This window comes from Eriocheir sinensis, chromosome 69 (assembly GCF_024679095.1).
Source record: "Eriocheir sinensis breed Jianghai 21 chromosome 69, ASM2467909v1, whole genome shotgun sequence".
In the NCBI taxonomy this organism is placed as follows: domain Eukaryota; kingdom Metazoa; phylum Arthropoda; class Malacostraca; order Decapoda; family Varunidae; genus Eriocheir; species Eriocheir sinensis.
Genome location: NC_066577.1, coordinates 5,657,114 through 5,664,178, shown reverse-complemented (window position 1 = coordinate 5,664,178; position 7,065 = coordinate 5,657,114). Strand labels below are relative to the sequence as shown.

The 7,065-nt window shown below is 43.9% G+C and overlaps 2 long non-coding RNA genes across 2 annotated transcripts in view; one reads left to right on the top strand and one right to left on the bottom strand.

Annotated features, from left to right (window-relative positions):
• Positions 1 to 2,764: 2,764 nt before the first annotated feature.
• Positions 2,765 to 5,942, bottom strand: LOC126988465 (uncharacterized). Its single transcript, XR_007742006.1, has 2 exons — positions 5,811 to 5,942; positions 2,765 to 5,417 (listed from the first exon to the last, which is right to left on the bottom strand). It is a non-coding gene; the product is annotated as an uncharacterized LOC126988465 (long non-coding RNA).
• A 1,076-nt stretch (positions 5,943 to 7,018) lies between these two features.
• The window catches only part of LOC126988464 (uncharacterized), a 1,206-nt gene continuing 1,159 nt past the window's right edge, over positions 7,019 to 7,065 (top strand). The window contains exon 1 of the long non-coding RNA XR_007742005.1: positions 7,019 to 7,065. This exon is cut by the window's right edge and continues 99 nt beyond it. This is a non-coding gene — a long non-coding RNA (uncharacterized LOC126988464).

Sequence of the window (7,065 nt, the reverse complement as noted above, 5' to 3'; positions counted from 1 at the left end):
CTTTTTTACTCGCCTCTTCTTATTATTTGACCTTTTTTCTCCTTTGACCTTTCTCTTTTTTTACCTCTCCTTTTTTAACCTTTTTTCTCTTCTCTCCTTTCTTCTTTTATCTTTCTCTCTTCTCTCCTTCCTTCTTTGACCTTTTTTCTCTTCTCCCCTTTCTTCTTTGACCTTTTTTTCTCTCTTTTCTTCTTTGACCTTTTTTCTCTCTCCTTCTTTGACCTTTTTTTTTCTCTCCTTTGATCTTTTTTCTCTCCTCCTCTCCTTTCTTTGACCTTTTCTCTCTTCTCTCCTTCCTTCTTTGACCTTTTTTCTCTCCTTCTTTGATCTTTTTTCTCTCCTCTCTCCTTTCTTCTTTGACCTTTTTTTCTCTCCTTCTTTGACCTTTTTTCTCTCTCCTCCTTTGATCTTTTTTCTCTCTTCTCTCCTTTCTTCTTTGACTTTTTTTTCTCTTCTCTCCTTCCTTCTTTGACCTTTTTTCTCTTCTCTCCTTTTTTCTTTGACCTTTTTTCTCTTCTCTCCTTCCTTCTTTGACCTTTTTTCTCTCCTCTCCTTCCTTCTTTGACCTTTTTTCTCTTCTCTCCTTCCTTCTTTGACCTTTTTTCTCTCCTCTCCTTCCTTCTTTGACCTTTTTTCTCTTCTCTCCTTCCTTCTTTGACCTTTTTTCTCTTCTCTCCTTTCTTCTTTGACCTTGTTTCTCATCTCTCTCCTTTCTTCTTTGACCTTTTTCCTCTTCTCTCCTTTCTTCTTTGACTTTTTTTCTCTTCTCCTTCCTTCTTTGACCTTTTTTCTCTTCTCTCCTTTCTTCTTTGACCTTTTTCTCTCTTCTCTCCTCTGACCTTTTTTCTCTCTCCTTTGACCTTTTTCTCTCTCCTTCTATGACCTTATTTCTCTCCTCTCCTTCCTTCTTTGACCTTTTCTCTGGTGTGGTTGTGTTGCAAGTTAATCTATATCTTTTCTGACTAAGTTTAAGTGTGTCCAGTTCTCTCATTTTCCTCTATGTTAAATTTCTTCAGTATAGGCCTACTAATTTTCCCTCTAAGGCTCTAACTCAACATTCCCTTCGTTACTTTATATCTTAGTGTGGCTGTGTTGTAATTAATCTCTTTTCTGAACGATATTAAGGCTACTTTTTAATCTAATTTTTTTATTTATTTCTTAGGAATTTTAATATTTTCTTCTATTTTTTCTCTGACTCGTTTTTCTGTGGGGTATTTTGGGTCTTAGTGTGGCTGTGTTGTTATTATTATTGTTATTATTATTATTATTATTGACCTTTGTTCTCTGTGACCTTTCTCTCCTCTTCTCTTCAGCGTTTCTCTCCTTTCTTTTCTCGTTCTCTCCCCTTTGGCCTTCTTTCTCCCTCCCTCCTCTCTGTGCTTTCTCTTCCCTCTCTCTCTCTCTCTCTCTCTCTCTCTCTCTCTCTCTCTCTCTCTCACACACACACACACACACACAAGGAAGGAAGGAAAGGGAAAGAAAGTAGAGAAAGAAGGAATGGGAGGAATGAAGGGAAGGAAGGGAAGGAAGGAAGAAAGAAAGGAAGGAAGGAAGAAAGGAAGGAAGGAAAGGAAAGAAAGAAAGAGAGAAAGAAAGAAAGAAAGGAAGAAAGGAAGGAAAGGAAAGAAAGGGAAGGGAAGGATTAAAGTAGAGAAAGAAGGAAGGAAGGAAGGAAGGAAAGATACGGAAAGAAACACACACACACACACACACACACACACACACACACACACACACACACACACACACACACACCAGGATCAATGAATGACACACAGCCCTGTTATTCACATTTTTATTGAATAACATGCCAAACTTCACACAAATGCGTCTATACCACTAACAAAAAATATTAAGTGTTCTTATAATCTACAAACACTGAACTCAAGGGACCAGTGGAAGGGAGGGAGGGGGGAGGGGGGAGGGGGTGATGGGGGGGGGAGGGAGTGAGGGAAGGAAGGGAGGGGTCGGTATTGGAGGGAGGGAGAGAGGGAGGTAAAAATTGTCTTCTCCTCAAGTGCAGTTTTTTCCTCCACTAACACATTCACGTTACACTGTGTCCGTGTGTGTGTATGTGCGTGTGTGTGTGTGTGTGTGTGTGTGTGTGTGTGTGTGTGTGTGTGTGTGAGGCATGAGTATATCCTTATTTAGCCTAAACAGTCACCTTGTCCCCTCCCGTTTACCTTCAAAAAGCGAGTAATCATCACCTATTTACACCTATGTACTTAATTCGGTCCTTTGCGGTACCCAAAACATCGGCACCAAAACAAAAGGTCCTCATCGGTACCAGAACAACGGTACCCAAACGCCCTTATCGGTACCAGAATAACGGTACCAAAACGCCCTTATCGGTACCATAAAACAAAAAATGCTCCTATCCGGTACCAAAATACAGGGTCCAGCAGAAGGCAGTTAGCTCCTCCCGTCACTCCGACCCTTCCAAGGACCATCATCATTATAATTATTACTATTATTATTATTTATTATTATTATGCGGTGCCTCGTAACGCTATAGGCCATCACGTACTGTTGGGAGGGGGGGGTAGGGAGAGGGAGGGGTAGGCCTACACCACCACCACCACCACTATCACCACTATTTTTAAACCACCATTTGCCATACAGACAGACATCAAAGCCATACCGTCGCTGCGCCCACCCAGGTGTTACGTTTGGTTGTCACGTCCTTCTTTTGTTTACCTTGATCTTGATGTCACAGGTGGCTTAGGATTCCTCCCCAGCCAGGACAGCATTTTAGAGCTTGGTCTTGGCTGTGTGTATGTGTGTGTGTGTGTGTGTGTGTGTGTGTGTGTGTGTGTGTGTGTGTGTGTGTGTGTGTGTGTGTGTGTGTATCTTTCCATTCTCTGTTTGTCTTTTGTAAGGCTGATAACGACCTCTTTTAAGTACATAACGAGATGGTTTTAGAACATTCTCGAGCCACGACTTGACTCCCTCCTTTGTCATTCTTAAGGTAGGCGACAATGGTCAACAAGTTACAGTATACGTAACAACCACCACGACGGCAACTCAACTTTTCCATCCCTCCGCAAGACTCGTAAAGCGACATCTGTCATTCCGAAGGCAGCCAGCGATAGTATCTTTAGGGGGTGAGCGAGTGTGAGTCTTGGAACTTTCCACGTAAGCAATCTTCATCGTAACCAACATTGCCAGATTGTCGTACTCATCCGCTTATATTTCCTGACTTCCTACCCCTAAACTGTCTTCTGGGCTCCAATAACGAAACTCATTTATATCTATCGTTAAAAGAGTTATATCCTGATGCATCTTGGCAATAGTTAGGCGTCAGAACCCGGTAAATACTATGCTCTGAGTACGACAATCTGACAATGGTAATCGTATTAACGCTAAGTCTTTATATACCAAGTCAAGCCATACGCAGGTTTGTGGGAGGAGACACGGCCGAGGCGTGGCTTATGCGTGACGTTGCTTGGAGCCAAACTAGAGAATGTAGAAACAGGGATTTAGAGAAAACGAAGAAAGGTGGACTAATTTAAATCCGTCACTTCAACATGCCCTCCCTCACACCCCACACCGCCGTTTGTAGGCATTGGAATTACAGTCACGCAATAGCACAATAAAAAGACATTTTTTTCGTCAGTGGCTTGCCTGAACGCGCTGTGAAAGCAAGCAAGCATGCACATCCAAAGTGCACACACGGCCCCAACTTTAGTCACCCCTGAACTGGCGGGTATTTTTTTTTTACCTTCAAATGACGTCATCCCGCTGCTCCGCCCCAAACCGCCCCTGCGCGTACCGGTCGCAGTTTTGAAGCAGAGTGACTTGACTTGGTATATATAGACTTTGGTATTAACGAACGCCGCAAAAACCATCCATACGAAACTTGTCAATCCTAACAAATCCCAGCGAAACTTTCTCCTAACTCGACTATTCATTACAAAACCAAGTCACTGTCACCATATACTCCTACACCTACGAAGAGATGTTACAAAGCGAGACACTCCCTTACGTAAGCTGGCCGGACAGACACAGACAGACAGGCAGACAGACAGACAGACAGCCACAGTATAGCGTTATATCTACGGGTGCCCTCACGAACGTCGCACAGAGAACCGCACGTCACAAGACAAGTCGTTAATGCGTAATTGTACTATATCCCCCAAAGGAGTTTACATGTAATGGGCTATACCTCCCACCGACCATAACGCTCACTCGCCCAACGTAGCGCGACGACAAAGCGTAGTTATAAAACACTGCACACCACATGGACATCAAAAACGGACAGACGGCACGGTCGAAAGCGCTATCCCACCTAGTACGCCATTTCTGTAGCACTATGCCCTTGACAAATGCATATCCGCTGCACTTGACTATCTCTCACACACACACACACGTACGAGACTATATTACAAGGCTTCGGATCAGGACTTCAGTATGGTATAGGGGTAAGGACGCTGGAGAAAGCCACTGCCGTTGACGTACTCCCAACCCATGAATTCCAGGCACAGCGCAGCGTGGAAAAGAGGCGTCACGCAGAGCTATGGGGTGTAGTTTTACCTCGAGAGCGACACCCATTTGACAAGACTGATTTCCAATGTTACGAAGGCATTTGACAGATTTCTAGGCCCGTTTGAACAAGGCATTAGATGAAGCTCCTATCCTCTCTCTTCCTCTCCTCTACTCTTTGCCCTTTCGTTCTTCTCTTCTCTTCTCTGCTCTCCTCTTTCGCCTTTCTCTCTCCTCTCTTTCCCCTTCCCTTCCTCTCCTCTTTCTCGCCCTTTCCTCCTCTTTTCTTTCCTCCTCAATAAGCCAAGGCCAGTTACATTAAGATAGCTCTGACCCTTCCGTCATATCCCAAGTCGTACGCATTGAACTCACTCTACGGATACTCCAATCGTACAGAACAGGAGTTACGTAGGAAGGTGTGGCAGTCCAATAGGAGTGATTTCCAGCATAACCGAGGCATTAGGTTAAACTCTGGCCCTTGTTGGATACAGAACCACACCCAAAACTAATTTCACTGGATCTCAAATCGTGAAGAAGTGGAGTTACGTAGTGAGGTGTGGGAGAACAATAAGAGTGATTTCCAGCATAACCAAGGCATTAAGTTAAACGCTGGGCCTTGTCGGATCCAGAACCACACCCAAAACTAAATGGGCATCTCCAATCATAAGGAGGCATTACTATTACGAATCTGCCACACATTCACGAGGCATTAGAAAGAGTTTAGGACATTACGTCATTCCCAAACATCACTTGAGGGCATCTTCAGTCGTAAGAGAGGCATTGCGATACGATTCTTCCTGACGTTTACGAGGCATTCGAAGGAGTTTAGGCCCTTACGTCATTCCCAAACATTGCTTGAGGGCATCTCCATTCGTAAGAGAGGCATTACGATATGACTTCCAGCCGTTTACGAGGCATTCGAAGGAGTTTAGGGCCTTCTGTCAATCCCAAACATTACTTGAGGGCATCTTCAGTCTTCTAGCTGTTTACGAGGCATTCGAAGGCGTTTAGGGCCTAGATGTCATTCCCAAACATCACTTGAGGGCATCTCCATTCGTAAGAGAGGCATTGCGATATGACTTCCAGCCGTTTACGAGGCATTCGAAGGAGTTTAGGGCCATGACGTCATTCCCAAACATTACTTGAGGGCATCTTCAGTCGTAAGAGAGGCATTGCGATATGACTCTTCTAGCTGTTTACGAGGCATTCAAAGGAGTTTAGGGCCTAGATGTCATTCCCAAACATCACTTGAGGGCATCTCCATTCGTAAGAGAGGCATTACGATATGACTTCCAGCCGTTTACGAGGCATTCGAAGGAGTTTAGGACCTTACGTCATTCCCAAACATCACTTGAGGGCATCTCCATTCGTAAGAGAGGCATTACGATATGACTTCCAGCCGTTTAAGAGGCATTCGAAAGAGTTTAGGGCCTTATGTCAATCCCAAACATCACTTAACGGCATCTTCGATCGTAAGAGAGGCATTGCGATATGACTTCCAGCCGTTTACGAGGCATTCAAAGGAGTTTAGGACCTTACGTCATTCCCAAACATTACTTGAGGGCATCTCCATTCGTAAGAGAGGCATTGCGATATGACTCTTCTAGCTGTTTACGAGGCATTCAAAGGAGTTTAGGGCCTTGTGTCAATCCCAATCACACATCTCCAATCGCAAGGAGCAGGCATGTCGCTGTGAGGTTGTGGCGTCACATGGAGTGGCGTAACATACGGAGTGGAGCGTCAGTGCGTAGCTTCTCGTCCGCTATACTTCGGTTAAGCACAAACACGAACACTGTGAGCTTCTACAGAGGTGTCGGTGTGGCCCGGCCGATGCCCCTGTGTCCGTGGGGCGACCGAGCGTAAAAAAATATTAGATTCGAGTACTCTGACGAGGCCTCCTGCGTCGAGAGCAAAAGGCGGATTTTTTGGTCTTTATATTATTTCTTTCTTTCTTTGTTAATGTATGTTTGTTGCGCTCTCTCTCTCTCTCTCTCTCTCTCTCTCTCTCTCTCTCTCACACACACACACACACACACATACACATATGATGATTGAGAGTATAATTGATTACGAAGGAACTAGAAAGCAAGGAATGGAATGAATGGAAAATATAAATGAGTGAATTGATTACGAAAAGGAAGAAAGAATGAAAACAAAAATGAAGAAATGGGAATATTGGGAATTTTGAAAGAAAGAGGAAGAAAGGGGAGGAGAGGAAGAGGAGAGGATCGTATATGTAGGAGAGGAGGAGAGAGAAGAGAAAAAGGAGAGAGAATCATATATGTAGGAGGGGAAGAGAGGACCCCATATATTTTGGGTACCGGATAGAATTTTTGTTTTTAGTCCCGTGATTCTGGTACCGATAAGGACGTTTTGGTACCGTTATTCTGGTACCGATAAGGACGTTTTGGTACCGTTATTCTGGTACCGATAAGAACGTTTTTGGTAAGGAAGGCAAGTTGATGAAATATGGAGATAAGGAAAATGAGAAAATGAATGACTGCGAAAAGGAATGAGAATGCAGAACGGACTAAATGCGGGAAAATGCTACAGGTAAATATGATAATGGTAATAATAAATGCC